This window comes from Spermophilus citellus (genome assembly GCF_964194105.1).
Source record: "Spermophilus citellus genome assembly, chromosome: 11".
Classification (NCBI taxonomy): domain Eukaryota; kingdom Metazoa; phylum Chordata; class Mammalia; order Rodentia; family Sciuridae; genus Spermophilus; species Spermophilus citellus.
In genome coordinates this window covers 8,513,713-8,538,102 of record NC_138192.1, presented here as the reverse complement: position 1 = coordinate 8,538,102, position 24,390 = coordinate 8,513,713, and positions in this window count along the sequence as shown.

The following is a 24,390-nucleotide window of genomic DNA, read 5'->3' as shown; positions in this document are numbered from 1 at the left end:
CGACTTGGTTCCCCAAATTTCGTTCTTCTATGTTGAAGCGTTCGTTTCCAGTAACAGTTTGAATTTTTAGGTTTCACTCTGTTTTCTCCTATATTGATAGATGTATTTGGAACTCTAAATCCAACACGGTTTGTGCTAGCTTCTTGAAACTTGACACAATAAAGTAGTTTCACGTTCTATCTCTACGTTTTGTTTCCTCTTGATGTAGCCCAATGCAGTGACTGGCGAGAAACACTTTCATGGAAAGGGGTTGCCAGGCTTCCCAAAATTACGAATCTCCAGAAATCTCAGCAAATATTTTTTCACCCAAACTGGATGATACTTTCAGGTAATGATCAGTACACTAAGGCGACTTGGTTCCCCAAATTTCGTTCTTCTATGTTGAAGCGTTCGTTTCCAGTAACAGTTTGAATTTTTAGGTTTCACTCTGTTTTCTCCTATATTGATAGATGTATTTGGAACTCTAAATCCAACACGGTTTGTGCTAGCTTCTTGAAACTTGACACAATAAAGTAGTTTCACGTTCTATCTCTATGTTTTGTTTCCTCTTGATGTAGCCTTAAGCAGTGACTGGCGAGAAACACTTTCATGGAAAGGGGTTGCCAAGCTTCCTAAAATTACGAATCTCCAGAAATCTCAGCAAATATTTTTTCACTCAAACTGGATGATACTTTCAGGTAATGATCAGTACACTAAGGCGACTTGTTTCCCCAAATTTCGTTCTTCTATGTTGAAGCGTTCGTTTCCAGTAACAGTTTGAATTTTTAGGTTTCACTCTGTTTTCTCCTATATTGATAGATGTATTTGGAACTCTAAATCCAACAGGGTTTGTGCTAGCTTCTTGAAACTTGACACAATAAAGTAGTTTCACGTTCTATCTCTACGTTTTGTTTCCTCTTGATGTAGCCCTAAGCAGTTACTGGCGGGAAACACTTTCATGGAAAGGGGTTGCCAAGCTTCCTAAAATTACGAATCTCCAGAAATCTCAGCAAACATTTTTTCACCCAAACTGGATGATACTTTCAGGTAATGATCAGTACACTAAGGCGACTTGGTTCCCCAAATTTCGTTCTTCTATGTTGAAGCGTTCGTTTCCAGTAACAGTTTGAATTTTTAGGTTTCACTCTGTTTTCTCCTATATTGATAGATGTATTTGGAACTCTAAATCCAACACGGTTTGTGCTGGCTTCTTGAAACATGACACAATAAAGTAGTTTCACGTTCTATCTCTATGTTTTGTTTCCTCTTGATGTAGCCCAATGCAGTGACTGGCGAGAAACACTTTCATGGAAAGGGGTTGCCAGGCTTCCCAAAATTACGAATCTCCAGAAATCTCAGCAAATATTTTTTCACCCAAACTGGATGATACTTTCAGGTAATCATCAGTACACTAAGGCGACTTGGTTCCCCAAATTTCGTTCTTCTATGCTGAAGCGTTCGTTTCCAGTAACAGTTTGAATTTTTAGGTTTCACTCTGTTTTCTCCTATATTGATAGATGTATTTGGAACTCTAAATCCAACACGGTTTGTGCTAGCTTCTTGAAACTTGACACAATAAAGTAGTTTCACATTCTATCTCTATGTTTTGTTTCCTCTTGATGTAGCCCTAAACAGTTACTGGCGGGAAACACTTTCATGGAAAGGGGTTGCCAGGCTTCCCAAAATTACGAATCTCCAGAAATCTCAGCAAATATTTTTTCACCCAAACTGGATGATACTTTCAGGTAATCATCAGTACACTAAGGCGACTTGGTTCCCCAAATTTCGTTCTTCTATGCTGAAGCGTTCGTTTCCAGTAACAGTTTGAATTTTTAGGTTTCACTCTGTTTTCTCCTATATTGATAGATGTATTTGGAACTCTAAATCCAACACGGTTTGTGCCAGCTTCTTGAAACATGACACAATAAAGTAGTTTCACGTTCTATCTCTATGTTTTGTTTCCTCTTGATGTAGCCCAATGCAGTGACTGGCGAGAAACACTTTCATGGAAAGGGGTTGCCAGGCTTCCCAAAATTACGAATCTCCAGAAATCTCAGCAAATATTTTTTCACCCAAACTGGATGATACTTTCAGGTAATGATCAGTACACTAAGGCGACTTGGTTCCCCAAATTTCGTTCTTCTATGTTGAAGCGTTCGTTTCCAGTAACAGTTTGAATTTTTAGGTTTCACTCTGTTTCTCCTATATTGATAGATGTGTTTGGAACTCTAAATCCAACACGGTTTGTGCTAGGTTTTTGAAACTTGACACAATAAAGTAGTTTCACGTTCTATCTCTACGTTTTGTTTCCTCTTGATGTAGCCTTAAGCCGTGACTGGCGAGAAACACTTTCATGGAAAGGGGTTGCCAAGTTTCCTAAAATTACGAATCTCCAGAAATCTCAGCAAATATTTTTTCACCCAAACTGGATGATACTTTCAGGTAATGATCAGTACACTAAGGCGACTTGGTTCCCCAAATTTCGTTCTTCTATGTTGAAGCGTTCGTTTCCAGTAACAGTTTGAATTTTTAGGTTTCACTCTGTTTTCTCCTATATTGATAGATGTATTTGGAACTCTAAATCCAACACGGTTTGTGCTAGGTTTTTGAAACTTGACACAATAAAGTAGTTTCACGTTCTATCTCTACGTTTTGTTTCCTCTTGATGTAGCCTTAAGCCGTGACTGGCGAGAAACACTTTCATGGAAAGGGGTTGCCAGGCTTCCTAAAATTACGAATCTCCAGAAATCTCAGCAAATATTTTTTCACCCAAACTGGATGATACTTTCAGGTAATGATCAGTACACTAAGGCGACTTGGTTCCCCAAATTTCGTTCTTCTATGTTGAAGCGTTCGTTTCCAGTAACAGTTTGAATTTTTAGGTTTCACTCTGTTTTCTCCTATATTGATAGATGTATTTGGAACTCTAAATCCAACACGGTTTGTGCTAGCTTCTTGAAACTTGACACAATAAAGTAGTTTCACGTTCTATCTCTACATTTTGTTTCCTCTTGATGTAGCCCAATGCAGTGACTGGCGAGAAACACTTTCATGGAAAGGGGTTGCCAGGCTTCCCAAAATTACGAATCTCCAGAAATCTCAGCAAATATTTTTTCACCCAAACTGGATGATACTTTCAGGTAATGATCAGTACACTAAGGCGACTTGGTTCCCCAAATTTCGTTCTTCTATGTTGAAGCGTTCGTTTCCAGTAACAGTTTGAATTTTTAGGTTTCACTCTGTTTTCTCCTATATTGATAGATGTATTTGGAACTCTAAATCCAACACGGTTTGTGCTAGCTTCTTGAAACTTGACACAATAAAGTAGTTTCACGTTCTATCTCTATGTTTTGTTTCCTCTTGATGTAGCCTTAAGCAGTGACTGGCGAGAAACACTTTCATGGAAAGGGGTTGCCAAGCTTCCTAAAATTACGAATCTCCAGAAATCTCAGCAAATATTTTTTCACTCAAACTGGATGATACTTTCAGGTAATGATCAGTACACTAAGGCGACTTGGTTCCCCAAATTTCGTTCTTCTATGTTGAAGCGTTCGTTTCCAGTAACAGTTTGAATTTTTAGGTTTCACTCTGTTTTCTCCTATATTGATAGATGTATTTGGAACTCTAAATCCAACAGGGTTTGTGCTAGCTTCTTGAAACTTGACACAATAAAGTAGTTTCACGTTCTATCTCTACGTTTTGTTTCCTCTTGATGTAGCCCTAAGCAGTTACTGGCGGGAAACACTTTCATGGAAAGGGGTTGCCAAGCTTCCTAAAATTACGAATCTCCAGAAATCTCAGCAAACATTTTTTCACCCAAACTGGATGATACTTTCAGGTAATGATCAGTACACTAAGGCGACTTGGTTCCCCAAATTTCGTTCTTCTATGTTGAAGCGTTCGTTTCCAGTAACAGTTTGAATTTTTAGGTTTCACTCTGTTTTCTCCTATATTGATAGATGTATTTGGAACTCTAAATCCAACACGGTTTGTGCTGGCTTCTTGAAACATGACACAATAAAGTAGTTTCACGTTCTATCTCTATGTTTTGTTTCCTCTTGATGTAGCCCAATGCAGTGACTGGCGAGAAACACTTTCATAGAAAGGGGTTGCCAGGCTTCCCAAAATTACGAATCTCCAGAAATCTCAGCAAATATTTTTTCACCCAAACTGGATGATACTTTCAGGTAATCATCAGTACACTAAGGCGACTTGGTTCCCCAAATTTCGTTCTTCTATGCTGAAGCGTTCGTTTCCAGTAACAGTTTGAATTTTTAGGTTTCACTCTGTTTTCTCCTATATTGATAGATGTATTTGGAACTCTAAATCCAACAGGGTTTGTGCTAGCTTCTTGAAACTTGACACAATAAAGTAGTTTCACGTTCTATCTCTACGTTTTGTTTCCTCTTGATGTAGCCCTAAGCAGTTACTGGCGGGAAACACTTTCATGGAAAGGGGTTGCCAAGCTTCCTAAAATTACGAATCTCCAGAAATCTCAGCAAACATTTTTTCACCCAAACTGGATGATACTTTCAGGTAATGATCAGTACACTAAGGCGACTTGGTTCCCCAAATTTCGTTCTTCTATGTTGAAGCGTTCGTTTCCAGTAACAGTTTGAATTTTTAGGTTTCACTCTGTTTTCTCCTATATTGATAGATGTATTTGGAACTCTAAATCCAACACGGTTTGTGCTGGCTTCTTGAAACATGACACAATAAAGTAGTTTCACGTTCTATCTCTATGTTTTGTTTCCTCTTGATGTAGCCCAATGCAGTGACTGGCGAGAAACACTTTCATAGAAAGGGGTTGCCAGGCTTCCCAAAATTACGAATCTCCAGAAATCTCAGCAAATATTTTTTCACCCAAACTGGATGATACTTTCAGGTAATCATCAGTACACTAAGGCGACTTGGTTCCCCAAATTTCGTTCTTCTATGCTGAAGCGTTCGTTTCCAGTAACAGTTTGAATTTTTAGGTTTCACTCTGTTTTCTCCTATATTGATAGATGTATTTGGAACTCTAAATCCAACAGGGTTTGTGCTAGCTTCTTGAAACTTGACACAATAAAGTAGTTTCACATTCTATCTCTATGTTTTGTTTCCTCTTGATGTAGCCCTAAGCAGTTACTGGCGGGAAACACTTTCATGGAAAGGGGTTGCCAGGCTTCCCAAAATTACGAATCTCCAGAAATCTCAGCAAATATTTTTTCACCCAAACTGGATGATACTTTCAGGTAATCATCAGTACACTAAGGCGACTTGGTTCCCCAAATTTCGTTCTTCTATGCTGAAGCGTTCGTTTCCAGTAACAGTTTGAATTTTTAGGTTTCACTCTGTTTTCTCCTATATTGATAGATGTATTTGGAACTCTAAATCCAACACGGTTTGTGCTAGCTTCTTGAAACATGACACAATAAAGTAGTTTCACGTTCTATCTCTATGTTTTGTTTCCTCTTGATGTAGCCCAATGCAGTGACTGGCGAGAAACACTTTCATGGAAAGGGGTTGCCAGGCTTCCCAAAATTACGAATCTCCAGAAATCTCAGCAAATATTTTTTCACCCAAACTGGATGATACTTTCAGGTAATGATCAGTACACGAAGGCGACTTGGTTCCCCAAATTTCGTTCTTCTATGTTGAAGCGTTCGTTTCCAGTAACAGTTTGAATTTTTAGGTTTCACTCTGTTTTCTCCTATATTGATAGATGTATTTGGAACTCTAAATCCAACACGGTTTGTGCTAGCTTCTTGAAACTTGACACAATAAAGTAGTTTCACGTTCTATCTCTATGTTTTGTTTCCTCTTGATGTAGCCTTAAGCAGTGACTGGCGAGAAACACTTTCATGGAAAGGGGTTGCCAAGCTTCCTAAAATTACGAATCTCCAGAAATCTCAGCAAATATTTTTTCACCCAAACTGGATGATACTTTCAGGTAATGATCAGTACACTAAGGCGACTTGGTTCCCCAAATTTCGTTCTTCTATGTTGAAGCGTTCGTTTCCAGTAACAGTTTGAATTTTTAGGTTTCACTCTGTTTTCTCCTATATTGATAGATGTATTTGGAACTCTAAATCCAACAGAGTTTGTGCTAGCTTCTTGAAACTTGACACAATAAAGTAGTTTCACGTTCTATCTCTACGTTTTGTTTCCTCTTGATGTAGCCCTAAGCAGTTACTGGCGGGAAACACTTTCATGGAAAGGGGTTGCCAAGCTTCCTAAAATTACGAATCTCCAGAAATCTCAGCAAATATTTTTTCACCCAAACTGGATGATACTTTCAGGTAATGATCAGTACACTAAGGCGACTTGGTTCCCCAAATTTCGTTCTTCTATGTTGAAGCGTTCGTTTCCAGTAACAGTTTGAATTTTTAGGTTTCACTCTGTTTTCTCCTATATTGATAGATGTATTTGGAACTCTAAATCCAACACGGTTTGTGCTGGCTTCTTGAAACATGACACAATAAAGTAGTTTCACGTTCTATCTCTATGTTTTGTTTCCTCTTGATGTAGCCCAATGCAGTGACTGGCAAGAAACACTTTCATGGAAAGGGGTTGCCAGGCTTCCCAAAATTACGAATCTCCAGAAATCTCAGCAAATATTTTTTCACCCAAACTGGATGATACTTTCAGGTAATCATCAGTACACTAAGGCGACTTGGTTCCCCAAATTTCGTTCTTCTATGTTGAAGCGTTCGTTTCCAGTAACAGTTTGAATTTTTAGGTTTCACTCTGTTTTCTCCTATATTGATAGATGTATTTGGAACTCTAAATCCAACAGGGTTTGTGCTAGCTTCTTGAAACTTGACACAATAAAGTAGTTTCACGTTCTATCTCTACGTTTTGTTTCCTCTTGATGTAGCCCTAAGCAGTTACTGGCGGGAAACACTTTCATGGAAAGGGGTTGCCAAGCTTCCTAAAATTACGAATCTCCAGAAATCTCAGCAAATATTTTTTCACCCAAACTGGATGATACTTTCAGGTAATGATCAGTACACTAAGGCGACTTGGTTCCCCAAATTTCGTTCTTCTATGTTGAAGCGTTCGTTTCCAGTAACAGTTTGAATTTTTAGGTTTCACTCTGTTTTCTCCTATATTGATAGATGTATTTGGAACTCTAAATCCAACACGGTTTGTGCTGGCTTCTTGAAACATGACACAATAAAGTAGTTTCACGTTCTATCTCTATGTTTTGTTTCCTCTTGATGTAGCCCAATGCAGTGACTGGCGAGAAACACTTTCATGGAAAGGGGTTGCCAGGCTTCCCAAAATTACGAATCTCCAGAAATCTTAGCAAATATTATTTTTTCACCCAAACTGGATGATACTTTCAGGTAATGATCAGTACACTAAGGCGACTTGGTTCCCCAAATTTCGTTCTTCTATGTTGAAGCGTTCGTTTCCAGTAACAGTTTGAATTTTTAGGTTTCACTCTGTTTTCTCCTATATTGATAGATGTATTTGGAACTCTAAATCCAACACGGTTTGTGCTAGCTTCTTGAAACATGACACAATAAAGTAGTTTCACGTTCTATCTCTATGTTTTGTTTCCTCTTGATGTAGCCCAATGCAGTGACTGGCGAGAAACACTTTCATGGAAAGGGGTTGCCAGGCTTCCCAAAATTACGAATCTCCAGAAATCTCAGCAAATATTTTTTCACCCAAACTGGATGATACTTTCAGGTAATGATCAGTACACTAAGGCGACTTGGTTCCCCAAATTTCGTTCTTCTATGTTGAAGCGTTCGTTTCCAGTAACAGTTTGAATTTTTAGGTTTCACTCTGTTTTCTCCTATATTGATAGATGTATTTGGAACTCTAAATCCAACCGGGTTTGTGCTAGCTTCTTGAAACTTGACACAATAAAGTAGTTTCTAGTTCTATCTCTACGTTTTGTTTCCTCTTGATGTAGCCCAATGCAGTGACTGGCGAGAAACACTTTCATGGAAAGGGGTTGCCAAGCTTCCCAAAATTACGAATCTCCAGAAATCTCAGCAAATATTTTTTCACCCAAACTGGATGATACTTTCAGGTAATGATCAGTACACTAAGGCGACTTGGTTCCCCAAATTTCGTTCTTCTATGTTGAAGCGTTCGTTTCCAGTAACAGTTTGAATTTTTAGGTTTCACTCTGTTTTCTCCTATATTGATAGATGTGTTTGGAACTCTAAATCCAACACGGTTTGTGCTAGGTTCTTGAAACTTGACACAATAAAGTAGTTTCACGTTCTATCTCTATGTTTTGTTTCCTCTTGATGTAGCCTTAAGCAGTGACTGGCGAGAAACACTTTCATGGAAAGGGGTTGCCAAGCTTCCTAAAATTACGAATCTCCAGAAATCTCAGCAAATATTTTTTCACCCAAACTGGATGATACTTTCAGGTAATGATCAGTACACTAAGGCGACTTGGTTCCCCAAATATCGTTCTTCTATGTTGAAGCGTTCGTTTCCAGTAACAGTTTGAATTTTTAGGTTTCACTCTGTTTTCTCCTATATTGATAGATGTATTTGGAACTCTAAATCCAACACGGTTTGTGCTAGCTTCTTGAAACTTGACACAATAAAGTAGTTTCACGTTCTATCTCTACATTTTGTTTCCTCTTGATGTAGCCCTAAGCAGTTACTGGCGGGAAACACTTTCATGGAAAGGGGTTGCCAAGCTTCCTAAAATTACGAATCTCCAGAAATCTCAGCAAATATTTTTTCACCCAAACTGGATGATACTTTCAGGTAATGATCAGTACACTAAGGCGACTTGGTTCCCCAAATTTCGTTCTTCTATGTTGAAGCGTTCGTTTCCAGTAACAGTTTGAATTTTTAGGTTTCACTCTGTTTTCTCCTATATTGATAGATGTATTTGGAACTCTAAATCCAACACGGTTTGTGCTAGCTTCTTGAAACATGACACAATAAAGTAGTTTCACGTTCTATCTCTATGTTTTGTTTCCTCTTGATGTAGCCCAATGCAGTGACTGGCGAGAAACACTTTCATGAAAAGGGGTTGCCAGGCTTCCCAAAATTACGAATCTCCAGAAATCTCAGGAAATATTTTTTCACCCAAACTGGATGATACTTTCAGGTAATGATCAGTACACTAAGGCGACTTGGTTCCCCAAATTTCGTTCTTCTATGTTGAAGCGTTCGTTTCCAGTAACAGTTTGAATTTTTAGGTTTCACTCTGTTTTCTCCTATATTGATAGATGTGTTTGGAACTCTAAATCCAACACGGTTTGTGCTAGGTTCTTGAAACTTGACACAATAAAGTAGATTCACGTTCTATCTTTATGTTTTGTTTCCTCTTGATGTAGCCTTAAGCAGTGACTGGCGAGAAACACTTTCATGGAAAGGGGTTGCCAAGCTTCCTAAAATTACGAATCTCCAGAAATCTAAGCAAATATTTTTTCACCCAAACTGGATGATACTTTCTTGTAATGATCAGTACACTAAGGCGACTTGGTTCCCAAAATTTCGTTCTTCTATGTTGAAGCGTTCGTTTCCAGTAACAGTTTGAATTTTTAGGTTTCACTCTGTTTTCTCCTATATTGATAGATGTATTTGGAACTCTAAATCCAACAGGGTTTGTGCTAGCTTCTTGAAACTTGACACAATAAAGTAGTTTCACGTTCTATCTCTACGTTTTGTTTCCTCTTGATGTAGCCCTAAGCAGTTACTGGCGGGAAACACTTTCATGGAAAGGGGTTGCCAAGCTTCCTAAAATTACGAATCTCCAGAAATCGCAGCAAATATTTTTTCACCCAAACTGGATGATACTTTCAGGTAATGATCAGTACACTAAGGCGACTTGGTTCCCCAAATTTCGTTCTTCTATGTTGAAGCGTTCGTTTCCAGTAACAGTTTGAATTTTTAGGTTTCACTCTGTTTTCTCCTATATTGATAGATGTATTTGGAACTCTAAATCCAACAGGGTTTGTGCTAGCTTCTTGAAACTTGACACAATAAAGTAGTTTCACGTTCTATCTCTATGTTTTGTTTCCTCTTGATGTAGCCCTAAGCAGTTACTGGCGGGAAACACTTTCATGGAAAGTGGTTGCCAAGCTTCCTAAAATTATGAATCTCCAGAAATCTCAGCAAATATTTTTTCACCCAAACTGGATGATACTTTCAGGTAATCATCAGTACACTAAGGCGACTTGGTTCCCCAAATTTCGTTCTTCTATGTTGAAGCGTTCGTTTCCAGTAACAGTTTGAATTTTTAGGTTTCACTCTGTTTTCTCCTATATTGATAGATGTATTTGGAACTCTAAATCCAACACGGTTTGTGCTGGCTTCTTGAAACATGACACAATAAAGTAGTTTCACGTTCTATCTCTATGTTTTGTTTCCTCTTGATGTAGCCCAATGCAGTGACTGGCGAGAAACACTTTCATGGAAAGGGGTTGCCAGGCTTCCCAAAATTACGAATCTCCAGAAATCTCAGCAAATATTTTTTCACCCAAACTGGATGATACTTTCAGGTAATGATCAGTACACTAAGGCGACTTGGTTCCCCAAATTTCGTTCTTCTATGTTGAAGCGTTCGTTTCCAGTAACACTTTGAATTTTTAGGTTTCACTCTGTTTTCTCCTATATTGATAGATGTATTTGGAACTCTAAATCCAACAGGGTTTGTGCTAGCTTCTTGAAACTTGACACAATAAAGTAGTTTCAAGTTCTATCTCTACGTTTTGTTTCCTCTTGATGTAGCCCTAAGCAGTTACTGGCGAGAAACACTTTCATGGAAAGGGGTTGCCAAGCTTCCTAAAATTACGAATCTCCAGAAATCTCAGCAAATATTTTTTCACCCAAACTGGATGATACTTTCAGGTAATGATCAGTACACTAAGGCGACTTGGTTCCCCAAATTTCGTTCTTCTATGTTGAAGCGTTCGTTTCCAGTAACAGTTTGAATTTTTAGGTTTCACTCTGTTTCTCCTATATTGATAGATGTGTTTGGAACTCTAAATCCAACACGGTTTGTGCTAGGTTTTTGAAACTTGACACAATAAAGTAGTTTCACGTTCTATCTCTACGTTTTGTTTCCTCTTGATGTAGCCTTAAGCCGTGACTGGCGAGAAACACTTTCATGGAAAGGGGTTGCCAAGTTTCCTAAAATTACGAATCTCCAGAAATCTCAGCAAATATTTTTTCACCCAAACTGGATGATACTTTCAGGTAATGATCAGTACACTAAGGCGACTTGGTTCCCCAAATTTCGTTCTTCTATGTTGAAGCGTTCGTTTCCAGTAACAGTTTGAATTTTTAGGTTTCACTCTGTTTTCTCCTATATTGATAGATGTATTTGGAACTCTAAATCCAACACGGTTTGTGCTAGGTTTTTGAAACTTGACACAATAAAGTAGTTTCACGTTCTATCTCTACGTTTTGTTTCCTCTTGATGTAGCCTTAAGCCGTGACTGGCGAGAAACACTTTCATGGAAAGGGGTTGCCAGGCTTCCTAAAATTACGAATCTCCAGAAATCTCAGCAAATATTTTTTCACCCAAACTGGATGATACTTTCAGGTAATGATCAGTACACTAAGGCGACTTGGTTCCCCAAATTTCGTTCTTCTATGTTGAAGCGTTCGTTTCCAGTAACAGTTTGAATTTTTAGGTTTCACTCTGTTTTCTCCTATATTGATAGATGTATTTGGAACTCTAAATCCAACACGGTTTGTGCTAGCTTCTTGAAACTTGACACAATAAAGTAGTTTCACGTTCTATCTCTACGTTTTGTTTCCTCTAGATGTAGCCCAATGCAGTGACTGGCGAGAAACACTTTCATGGAAAGGGGTTGCCAGGCTTCCCAAAATTACGAATCTCCAGAAATCTCAGCAAATATTTTTTCACCCAAACTGGATGATACTTTCAGGTAATGATCAGTACACTAAGGCGACTTGGTTCCCCAAATTTCGTTCTTCTATGTTGAAGCGTTCGTTTCCAGTAACAGTTTGAATTTTTAGGTTTCACTCTGTTTTCTCCTATATTGATAGATGTATTTGGAACTCTAAATCCAACACGGTTTGTGCTAGCTTCTTGAAACTTGACACAATAAAGTAGTTTCACGTTCTATCTCTATATTTTGTTTCCTATTGATGTAGCCTTAAGCAGTGACTGGCGAGAAACACTTTCATGGAAAGGGGTTGCCAAGCTTCCTAAAATTACGAATCTCCAGAAATCTCAGCAAATATTTTTTCACTCAAACTGGATGATACTTTCAGGTAATGATCAGTACACTAAGGCGACTTGGTTCCCCAAATTTTGTTCTTCTATGTTGAAGCGTTCGTTTCCAGTAACAGTTTGAATTTTTAGGTTTCACTCTGTTTTCTCCTATATTGATAGATGTATTTGGAACTCTAAATCCAACAGGGTTTGTGCTAGCTTCTTGAAACTTGACACAATAAAGTAGTTTCACGTTCTATCTCTACGTTTTGTTTCCTCTTGATGTAGCCCTAAGCAGTTACAGGCGGGAAACACTTTCATGGAAAGGGGTTGCCAAGCTTCCTAAAATTACGAATCTCCAGAAATCTCAGCAAATATTTTTTCACCCAAACTGGATGATACTTTCAGGTAATGATCAGTACACTAAGGCGACTTGGTTCCCCAAATTTCGTTCTTCTATGTTGAAGCGTTCGTTTCCAGTAACAGTTTGAATTTTTAGGTTTCACTCTGTTTTCTCCTATATTGATAGATGTATTTGGAACTCTAAATCCAACACGGTTTGTGCTGGCTTCTTGAAACATGACACAATAAAGTAGTTTCACGTTCTATCTCTATGTTTTGTTTCCTCTTGATGTAGCCCAATGCAGTGACTGGCGAGAAACACTTTCATGGAAAGGGGTTGCCAGGCTTCCCAAAATTACGAATCTCCAGAAATCTCAGCAAATATTTTTTCACCCAAACTGGATGATACTTTCAGGTAATCATCAGTACACTAAGGCGACTTGGTTCCCCAAATTTCGTTCTTCTATGCTGAAGCGTTCGTTTCCAGTAACAGTTTGAATTTTTAGGTTTCACTCTGTTTTCTCCTATATTGATAGATGTATTTGGAACTCTAAATCCAACACGGTTTGTGCTAGCTTCTTGAAACATGACACAATAAAGTAGTTTCACGTTCTATCTCTATGTTTTGTTTCCTCTTGATGTAGCCCAATGCAGTGAGTGGCGAGAAACACTTTCATGGAAAGGGGTTGCCAGGCTTCCCAAAATTACGAATCTCCAGAAATCTCAGCAAATATTTTTTCACCCAAACTGGATGATACTTTCAGGTAATGATCAGTACACTAAGGCGACTTGGTTCCCCAAATTTCGTTCTTCTATGTTGAAGCGTTCGTTTCCAGTAACAGTTTGAATTTTTAGGTTTCACTCTGTTTTCTCCTAATTTGATAGATGTATTTGGAACTCTAAATCCAACACTTTTTGTGCTAGCTTCTTGAAACTTGACACAATAAAGTAGTTTCACGTTCTATCTCTATGTTTTGTTTCCTCTTGATGTAGCCTTAAGCAGTGACTGGCGAGAAACACTTTCATGGAAAGGGGTTGCCAAGCTTCCTAAAATTACGAATCTCCAGAAATCTCAGCAAATATTTTTTCACCCAAACTGGATGATACTTTCAGGTAATGATCAGTACACTAAGGCGACTTGGTTCCCCAAATTTCGTTCTTCTATGTTGAAGCGTTCGTTTCCAGTAACAGTTTGAATTTTTAGGTTTCACTCTGTTTTCTCCTATATTGATAGATGTATTTGGAACTCTAAATCCAACAGGGTTTGTGCTAGCTTCTTGAAACTTGACACAATAAAGTAGTTTCACATTCTATCTCTATGTTTTGTTTCCTCTTGATGTAGCCCTAAGCAGTTACTGGCGGGAAACACTTTCATGGAAAGGGGTTGCCAAGCTTCCTAAAATTACGAATCTCCAGAAATCTCAGCAAATATTTTTTCACCCAAACTGGATGATACTTTCAGGTAATGATCAGTACACTAAGGCGACTTGGTTCCCCAAATTTCGTTCTTCTATGTTGAAGCGTTCGTTTCCAGTAACAGTTTGAATTTTTAGGTTTCACTCTGTTTTCTCCTATATTGATAGATGTATTTGGAACTCTAAATCCAACACGGTTTGTGCTGGCTTCTTGAAACATGACACAATAAAGTAGTTTCACGTTCTATCTCTATGTTTTGTTTCCTCTTGATGTAGCCCAATGCAGTGACTGGCAAGAAACACTTTCATGGAAAGGGGTTGCCAGGCTTCCCAAAATTACGAATCTCCAGAAATCTCAGCAAATATTTTTTCACCCAAACTGGATGATACTTTCAGGTAATGATCAGTACACTAAGGCGACTTGGTTCCCCAAATTTCGTTCTTCTATGTTGAAGCGTTCGTTTCCAGTAACAGTTTGAATTTTTAGGTTTCACTCTGTTTTCTCCTATATTGATAGATGTATTTGGAACTCTAAATCCAACAGGGTTTGTGCTAGCTTCTTGAAACTTGACACAATAAAGTAGTTTCACGTTCTATCTCTATGTTTTGTTTCCTCTTGATGTAGCCCTTAGCAGTTACTGGCGGGAAACACTTTCATGGAAAGGGGTTGCCAAGCTTCCTAAAATTACGAATCTCCAGAAATCTCAGCAAATATTTTTTCACCCAAACTGGATGATACTTTCAGGTAATGATCAGTACACTAAGGCGACTTGGTTCCCCAAATTTCGTTCTTCTATGTTGAAGCGTTCGTTTCCAGTAACAGTTTGAATTTTTAGGTTTCACTCTGTTTTCTCCTATATTGATAGATGTATTTGGAACTCTAAATCCAACACGGTTTGTGCTGGCTTCTTGAAACATGACACAATAAAGTAGTTTCACGTTCTATCTCTATGTTTTGTTTCCTCTTGATGTAGCCCAATGCAGTGACTGGCAAGAAACACTTTCATGGAAAGGGGTTGGCAGGCTTCCCAAAATTACGAATCTCCAGAAATCTCAGCAAATATTTTTTCACCCAAACTGGATGATACTTTCAGGTAATCATCAGTACACTAAGGCGACTTGGTTCCCCAAATTTCGTTCTTCTATGCTGAAGCGTTCGTTTCCAGTAACAGTTTGAATTTTTAGGTTTCACTCTGTTTTCTCCTATATTGATAGATGTATTTGGAACTCTAAATCCAACACGGTTTGTGCTAGCTTCTTGAAACATGACACAATAAAGTAGTTTCACGTTCTATCTCTATGTTTTGTTTCCTCTTGATGTAGCCCAATGCAGTGACTGGCGAGAAACACTTTCATGGAAAGGGGTTGCCAGGCTTCCCAAAATTACGAAACTCCAGAAATCTCAGCAAATATTTTTTCACCCAAACTGGATGATACTTTCAGGTAATGATCAGTACACTAAGGCGACTTGGTTCCCCAAATTTCGTTCTTCTATGTTGAAGCGTTCGTTTCCAGTAACAGTTTGAATTTTTAGGTTTCACTCTGTTTTCTCCTATATTGATAGATGTATTTGGAACTCTAAATCCAACACGGTTTGTGCTAGCTTCTTGAAACTTGACACAATAAAGTAGTTTCACGTTCTATCTCTATGTTTTGTTTCCTCTTGATGTAGCCTTAAGCAGTGACTGGCGAGAAACACTTTCATGGAAAGGGGTTGCCAAGCTTCCTAAAATTACGAATCTCCAGAAATCTCAGCAAATATTTTTTCACCCAAACTGGATGATACTTTCAGGTAATGATCAGTACACTAAGGCGACTTGGTTCCCCAAATTTCGTTCTTCTATGTTGAAGCGTTCGTTTCCAGTAACAGTTTGAATTTTTAGGTTTCACTCTGTTTTCTCCTATATTGATAGATGTATTTGGAACTCTAAATCCAACAGAGCTTGTGCTAGCTTCTTGAAACTTGACACAATAAAGTAGTTTCACGTTCTATCTCTACGTTTTGTTTCCTCTTGATGTAGCCCTAAGCAGTTACTGGCGGGAAACACTTTCATGGAAAGGGGTTGCCAAGCTTCCTAAAATTACGAATCTCCAGAAATCTCAGCAAATATTTTTTCACCCAAACTGGATGATACTTTCAGGTAATGATCAGTACACTAAGGCGACTTGGTTCCCCAAATTTCGTTCTTCTATGTTGAAGCGTTCGTTTCCAGTAACAGTTTGAATTTTTAGGTTTCACTCTGTTTTCTCCTATATTGATAGATGTATTTGGAATCTAAATCCAACACGGTTTGTGCTGGCTTCTTGAAACATGACACAATAAAGTAGTTTCACGTTCTATCTCTATGTTTTGTTTCCTCTTGATGTAGCCCAATGCAGTGACTGGCGAGAAACACTTTCATGGAAAGGGGTTGCCAGGCTTCCCAAAATTACGAATCTCCAGAAATCTCAGCAAATATTTTTTCACCCAAACTGGATGATACTTTCAGGTAATGATCAGTACACTAAGGCGACTTGGTTCCCCAAATTTCGTTCTTCTATGTTGAAGCGTTCGTTTCCAGTAACAGTTTGAATTTTTAGGTTTCACTCTGTTTTCTCCTATATTGATAGATGTATTTGGAACTCTAAATCCAACACGGTTTGTGCTAGCTTCTTGAAACATGACACAATAAAGTAGTTTCACGTTCTATCTCTACGTTTTGTTTCCTCTTGATGTAGCCCAATGCAGTGACTGGCGAGAAACACTTTCATGGAAAGGGGTTGCCAGGCTTCCCAAAATTACGAATCTCCAGAAATCTCAGCAAATATTTTTTCACCCAAACTGGATGATACTTTCAGGTAATGATCAGTACACTAAGGCGACTTGGTTCCCCAAATTTCGTTCTTCTATGTTGAAGCGTTCGTTTCCAGTAACAGTTTGAATTTTTAGGTTTCACTCTGTTTTCTCCTATATTGATAGATGTATTTGGAACTCTAAATCCAACAGGGTTTGTGCTAGCTTCTTGAAACTTGACACAATAAAGTAGTTTCAAGTTCTATCTCTACGTTTTGTTTCCTCTTGATGTAGCCCTAAGCAGTTACTCGCGAGAAACACTTTCATGGAAAGTGGTTGCCAAGCTTCCTAAAATTACGAATCTCCAGAAATCTCAGCAAATATTTTTTCACCCAAACTGGATGATACTTTCAGGTAATGATCAGTACTCTAAGGCGACTTGGTTCCCCAAATTTCGTTCTTCTATGTTGAAGCGTTCGTTTCCAGTAACAGTTTGAAATTTTAGGTTTCACTCTGTTTTCTCCTATATTGATAGATGTATTTGGAACTCTAAATCCAACACGGTTTGTGCTAGCTTCTTGAAACTTGACACAATAAAGTAGTTTCACGTTCTATCTCTATGTTTTGTTTCCTCTTGATGTAGCCTTAAGCAGTGACTGGAGAGAAACACTTTCATGGAAAGGGGTTGCCAAGCTTCCTAAAATTACGAATCTCCAGAAATCTCAGCAAATATTTTTTCACCCAAACTGGATGATACTTTCAGGTAATGATCAGTACACTAAGGCGACTTGGTTCCCCAAATTTCGTTCTTCTATGTTGAAGCGTTCGTTTCCAGTAACAGTTTGAATTTTTAGGTTTCACTCTGTTTTCTCCTATATTGATAGATGTATTTGGAACTCTAAATCCAACAGGGTTTGTGCTAGCTTCTTGAAACTTGACACAATAAAGTAGTTTCACGTTCTATCTCTACGTTTCGTTTCCTCTTGATGTAGCCCTAAGCAGTTACTGGCGGGAAACACTTTCATGGAAAGGGGTTGCCAGGCTTCCCAAAATTACGAATCTCCAGAAATCTCAGCAAATATTTTTTCACCCAAACTGGATGATACTTTCAGGTAATGATCAGTACACTAAGGCGACTTGGTTCCCCAAATTTTGTTCTTCTATGTTGAAGCGTTCGTTTCCAGTAACAGTTTGAATTTTTAGGTTTCACTCTGTTTTCTCCTATATTGATAGATGTATTTGGAACTCTAAATCCAACACGGTTTGTGCTGGCTTCTTGAAACATGACACAATAAAGTAGTTTCACGTTCTATCTCTATGTTTTGTTTCCTCTTGATGTAGCCCAATGCAGTGACTGGCAAGAAACACTTTCATGAAAAGGGGTTGCCAGGCTTCCCAAAATTACGAATCTCCAGAAATCTCAGCAAATATTTTTTCACCCAAACTGGATGATACTTTCAGGTAATGATCAGTACACTAAGGCGACTTGGTTCCCCAAATTTCGTTCTTCTATGTTGAAGCGTTCATTTCCAGTAACAGTTTGAATTTTTAGGTTTCACTCTGTTTTCTCCTATATTGATAGATGTATTTGGAACTCTAAATCCAACACGGTTTGTGCTAGCTTCTTGAAACATGACACAATAAAGTAGTTTCACGTTCTATCTCTATGTTTTGTTTCCTCTTGATGTAGCCCAATGCAGTGACTGGCGAGAAACACTTTCATGGAAAGGGGTTGCCAGGCTTCCCAAAATTACGAATCTCCAGAAATCTCAGCAAATATTTTTTCACCCAAACTGGATGATACTTTCAGGTAATGATCAGTACACTAAGGCGACTTGGTTCCCCAAATTTCGTTCTTCTATGTTGAAGCGTTCGTTTCCAGTAACAGTTTGAATTTTTAGGTTTCACTCTGTTTTCTCCTATATTGATAGATGTATTTGGAACTCTAAATCCAACAGGGTTTGTGCTAGCTTCTTGAAACTTGACACAATAAAGTAGTTTCACGTTCTATCTCTACGTTTTGTTTCCTCTTGATGTAGCCCTAAGCAGTTACTGGCGAGAAACACTTTCATGGAAAGTGGTTGCCAAGCTTCCTAAAATTACGAATCTCCAGAAATCTCAGCAAATATTTTTTCACCCAAACTGGATGATACTTTCAGGTAATGATCAGTACACTAAGGCGACTTGGTTCCCCAAATTTCGTTCTTCTATGTTGAAGCGTTCGTTTCCAGTAACAGTTTGAATTTTTAGGTTTCACTCTGTTTCTCCTATATTGATAGATGTATTTGGAACTCTAAATCCAACACGGTTTGTGCTGGCTTCTTGAAACATGACACAATAAAGTAGTTTCACGTTCTATCTCTATGTTTTGTTTCCTCTTGATGTAGCCCAATGCAGTGACTGGCGAGAAACACTTTCATGGAAAGGGGTTGCCAGGCTTCCCAAAATTACGAATCTCCAGAAATCTCAGCAAATATTTTTTCACCCAAACTGGATGATACTTTCAGGTAATGATCAGTACACTAAGGCGACTTGGTTCCCCAAATTTCGTTCTTCTATGTTGAAGCGTTCGTTTCCAGTAACAGTTTGAATTTTTAGGTTTCACTCTGTTTTCTCCTATATTGATAGATGTATTTGGAACTCTAAATCCAACACGGTTTGTGCTGGCTTCTTGAAACATGACACAATAAAGTAGTTTCACGTTCTATCTCTATGTTTTGTTTCCTCTAGATGTAGCCCAATGCAGTGACTGGCGAGAAACACTTTCATGGAAAGGGGTTGCCAGGCTTCCCAAAATTACGAATCTCCAGAAATCTCTGCAAATATTTTTTCACCCAAACTGGATGATACTTTCAGGTAATGATCAGTACACTAAGGCGACTTGGTTCCCCAAATTTTGTTCTTCTATGTTGAAGCGTTCGTTTCCAGTAACAGTTTGAATGTTTAGGTTTCACTCTGTTTTCTCCTATATAGATAGATGTATTTGGAACTCTAAATCCAACACGGTTTGTGCTAGCTTCTTGAAACATGACACAATAAAGTAGTTTCATGTTCTATCTCTATGTTTTGTTTCCTCTTGATGTAGCCCAATGCAGTGACTGGCGAGAAACACTTTCATGGAAAGGGGTTGCCAGGCTTCCCAAAATTACGAATCTCCAGAAATCTCAGCAAATATTTTTTCACCCAAACTGGATGATACTTTCAGGTAATGATCAGTACACTAAGGCGACTTGGTTCCCCAAATTTCGTTCTTCTATGTTGAAGCGTTCGTTTCCAGTAACAGTTTGAATTTTTAGGTTTCACTCTGTTTTCTCCTATATTGATAGACGTATTTGGAACTCTAAATCCAACAGGGTTTGTGCTAGCTTCTTGAAACTTGAAACAATAAAGTAGTTTCAAGTTGTATCTCTACGTTTTGTTTCCTCTTGATGTAGCCCTAAGCAGTTACTGGCGAGAAACACTTTCATGGAAAGTGGTGGCCAAGCTTCCTAAAATTACGAATCTCCAGAAATCTCAGCAAATATTTTTTCACCCAAACTGGATGATACTTTCAGGTAATGATCAGTACACTAAGGCGACTTGGTTCCCCAAATTTCGTTCTTCTATGTTGAAGCGTTCGTTTCCAGTAACAGTTTGAAATTTTAGGTTTCACTCTGTTTTCTCCTATATTGATAGATGTATTTGGAACTCTAAATCCAACACGGTTTGTGCTAGCTTCTTGAAACTTGACACAATAAAGTAGTTTCACGTTCTATCTCTATGTTTTGTTTCCTCTTGATGTAGCCTTAAGCAGTGACTGGAGAGAAACACTTTCATGGAAAGGGGTTGCCAAGCTTCCTAAAATTACGAATCTCCAGAAATCTCAGCAAATATTTTTTCACCCAAACTGGATGATACTTTCAGGTAATGATCAGTACACTAAGGCGACTTGGTTCCCCAAATTTCGTTCTTCTATGTTGAAGCGTTCGTTTCCAGTAACAGTTTGAATTTTTAGGTTTCACTCTGTTTTCTCCTATATTGATAGATGTATTTGGAACTCTAAATCCAACAGGGTTTGTGCTAGCTTCTTGAAACTTGACACAATAAAGTAGTTTCACGTTCTATCTCTACGTTTTGTTTCCTCTTGATGTAGCCCTAAGCAGTTACTGGCGGGAAACACTTTCATGGAAAGGGGTTGCCAAGCTTCCTAAAATTACGAATCTCCAGAAATCTCAGCAAATATTTTTTCACCCAAACTGGATGATACTTTCAGGTAATGATCAGTACACTAAGGCGACTTGGTTCCCCAAATTTCGTTCTTCTATGTTGAAGCGTTCGTTTCCAGTAACAGTTTGAATTTTTAGGTTTCACTCTGTTTTCTCCTATATTGATAGATGTATTTGGAACTCTAAATCCAACACGGTTTGTGCTGGCTTCTTGAAACATGACACAATAAAGTAGTTTCACGTTCTATCTCTATGTTTTGTTTCCTCTTGATGTAGCCCAATGCAGTGACTGGCGAGAAACACTTTCATGGAAAGGGGTTGCCAGGCTTCCCAAAATTACGAATCTCCAGAAATCTCAGCAAATATTTTTTCACCCAAACTGGATGATACTTTCAGGTAATGATCAGTACACTAAGGCGACTTGGTTCCCCAAATTTCGTTCTTCTATGTTGAAGCGTTCGTTTCCAGTAACAGTTTGAATTTTTAGGTTTCACTCTGTTTTCTCCTATATTGATAGATGTGTTTGGAACTCTAAATCCAACACGGTTTGTGCTAGGTTTTTGAAACTTGACACAATAAAGTAGTTTCACTTTCTATCTCTACGTTTTGTTTCCTCTTGATGTAGCCTTAAGCCGTGACTGGCGAGAAACACTTTCATGGAAAGGGGTTGCCAAGTTTCCTAAAATTACGAATCTCCAGAAATCTCAGCAAATATTTTTTCACCCAAACTGGATGATACTTTCAGGTAATGATCAGTACACTAAGGCGACTTGGTTCCCCAAATTTCGTTCTTCTATGTTGAAGCGTTCGTTTCCAGTAACAGTTTGAATTTTTAGGTTTCACTCTGTTTTCTCCTATATTGATAGATGTATTTGGAACTCTAAATCCAACACGGTTTGTGCTAGCTTCTTGAAACTTGACACAATAAAGTAGTTTCACGTTCTATCTCTTCGTTTTGTTTCCTCTTGATGTAGCCCTAAGCAGTTACTGGCGGGAAACACTTTCATGGAAAGGGGTTGCCAAGCTTCCTAAAATTACGAATCTCCAGAAATCTCAGCAAATATTTTTTCACCCAAACTGGATGATACTTTCAGGTAATGATCAGTACACTAGGGCGACTTGGTTCCCCAAATTTCGTTCTTCTATGTTGAAGCGTTCGTTTCCAGTAACAGTTTGAATTTTTAGGTTTCACTCTGTTTTCTCCTATATTGATAGATGTATTTGGAACTCTAAATCCAACACGGTTTGTGCTGGCTTCTTGAAACATGACACAATAAAGTAGTTTCACGTTCTATCTCTATGTTTTGTTTCCTCTTGATGTAGCCCAATGCAGTACTGGCGAGAAACACTTTCATGGAAAGGCGTTGCCAGGCTTCCCAAAATTACGAATCTCCAGAAATCTCAGCAAATATTTTTTCACCCAAACTGGATGATACTTTCAGGTAATGATCAGTACACTAAGGCGACTTGGTTCCCCAAATTTCGTTCTTCTATGTTGAAGCGTTCGTTTCCAGTAACAGTTTGAATTTTTAGGTTTCACTCTGTTTTCTCCTATATTGATAGATGTATTTGGAACTCTAAATCCAACACGGTTTGTGCTAGGTTTTTGAAACTTGACACAATAAAGTAGTTTCACGTTCTATCTCTACGTTTTGTTTCCTCTTGATGTAGCCTTAAGCCGTGACTGGCGAGAAACACTTTCATGGAAAGGGGTTGCCAGGCTTTCTAAAATTACGAATCTCCAGAAATCTCAGCAAATATTTTTTCACCCAAACTGGATGATACTTTCAGGTAATGATCAGTACACTAAGGCGACTTGGTTCCCCAAATTTCGTTCTTCTATGTTGAAGCGTTCGTTTCCAGTAACAGTTTGAATTTTTAGGTTTCACTCTGTTTTCTCCTATATTGATAGATGTATTTGGAACTCTAAATCCAACACGGTTTGTGCTAGCTTCTTGAAACTTGACACAATAAAGTAGTTTCACGTTCTATCTCTACGTTTTGTTTCCTCTAGATGTAGCCCAATGCAGTGACTGGCGAGAAACACTTTCATGGAAAGGGGTTGCCAGGCTTCCCAAAATTACGAATCTCCAGAAATCTCAGCAAATATTTTTTCACCCAAACTGGATGATACTTTCAGGTAATGATCAGTACACTAAGGCGACTTGGTTCCCCAAATTTCGTTCTTCTATGTTGAAGCGTTCGTTTCCAGTAACAGTTTGAATTTTTAGGTTTCACTCTGTTTTCTCCTATATTGATAGATGTATTTGGAACTCTAAATCCAACACGGTTTGTGCTAGCTTCTTGAAACTTGACACAATAAAGTAGTTTCACGTTCTATCTCTATGTTTTGTTTCCTCTTGATGTAGCCTTAAGCAGTGACTGGCGAGAAACACTTTCATGGAAAGGGGTTGCCAAGCTTCCTAAAATTACGAATCTCCAGAAATCTCAGCAAATATTTTTTCACCCAAACTGGATGATACTTTCAGGTAATGATCAGTACACTAAGGCGACTTGGTTCCCCAAATTTCGTTCTTCTATGTTGAAGCGTTCGTTTCCAGTAACAGTTTGAATTTTTAGGTTTCACTCTGTTTTCTCCTATATTGATAGATGTATTTGGAACTCTAAATCCAACACGGTTTGTGCTAGGTTTTTGAAACTTGACACAATAAAGTAGTTTCACGTTCTATCTCTACGTTTTGTTTCCTCTTGATGTAGCCTTAAGCCGTGACTGGCGAGAAACACTTTCATGGAAAGGGGTTGCCAGGCTTTCTAAAATTACGAATCTCCAGAAATCTCAGCAAATATTTTTTCACCCAAACTGGATGATACTTTCAGGTAATGATCAGTACACTAAGGCGACTTGGTTCCCCAAATTTCGTTCTTCTATGTTGAAGCGTTCGTTTCCAGTAACAGTTTGAATTTTTAGGTTTCACTCTGTTTTCTCCTATATTGATAGATGTATTTGGAACTCTAAATCCAACACGGTTTGTGCTAGCTTCTTGAAACTTGACACAATAAAGTAGTTTCACGTTCTATCTCTACGTTTTGTTTCCTCTAGATGTAGCCCAATGCAGTGACTGGCGAGAAACACTTTCATGGAAAGGGGTTGCCAGGCTTCCCAAAATTACGAATCTCCAGAAATCTCAGCAAATATTTTTTCACCCAAACTGGATGATACTTTCAGGTAATGATCAGTACACTAAGGCGACTTGGTTCCCCAAATTTCGTTCTTCTATGTTGAAGCGTTCGTTTCCAGTAACAGTTTGAATTTTTAGGTTTCACTCTGTTTTCTCCTATATTGATAGATGTATTTGGAACTCTAAATCCAACACGGTTTGTGCTAGCTTCTTGAAACTTGACACAATAAAGTAGTTTCACGTTCTATCTCTATGTTTTGTTTCCTCTTGATGTAGCCTTAAGCAGTGACTGGCGAGAAACACTTTCATGGAAAGGGGTTGCCAAGCTTCCTAAAATTACGAATCTCCAGAAATCTCAGCAAATATTTTTTCACTCAAA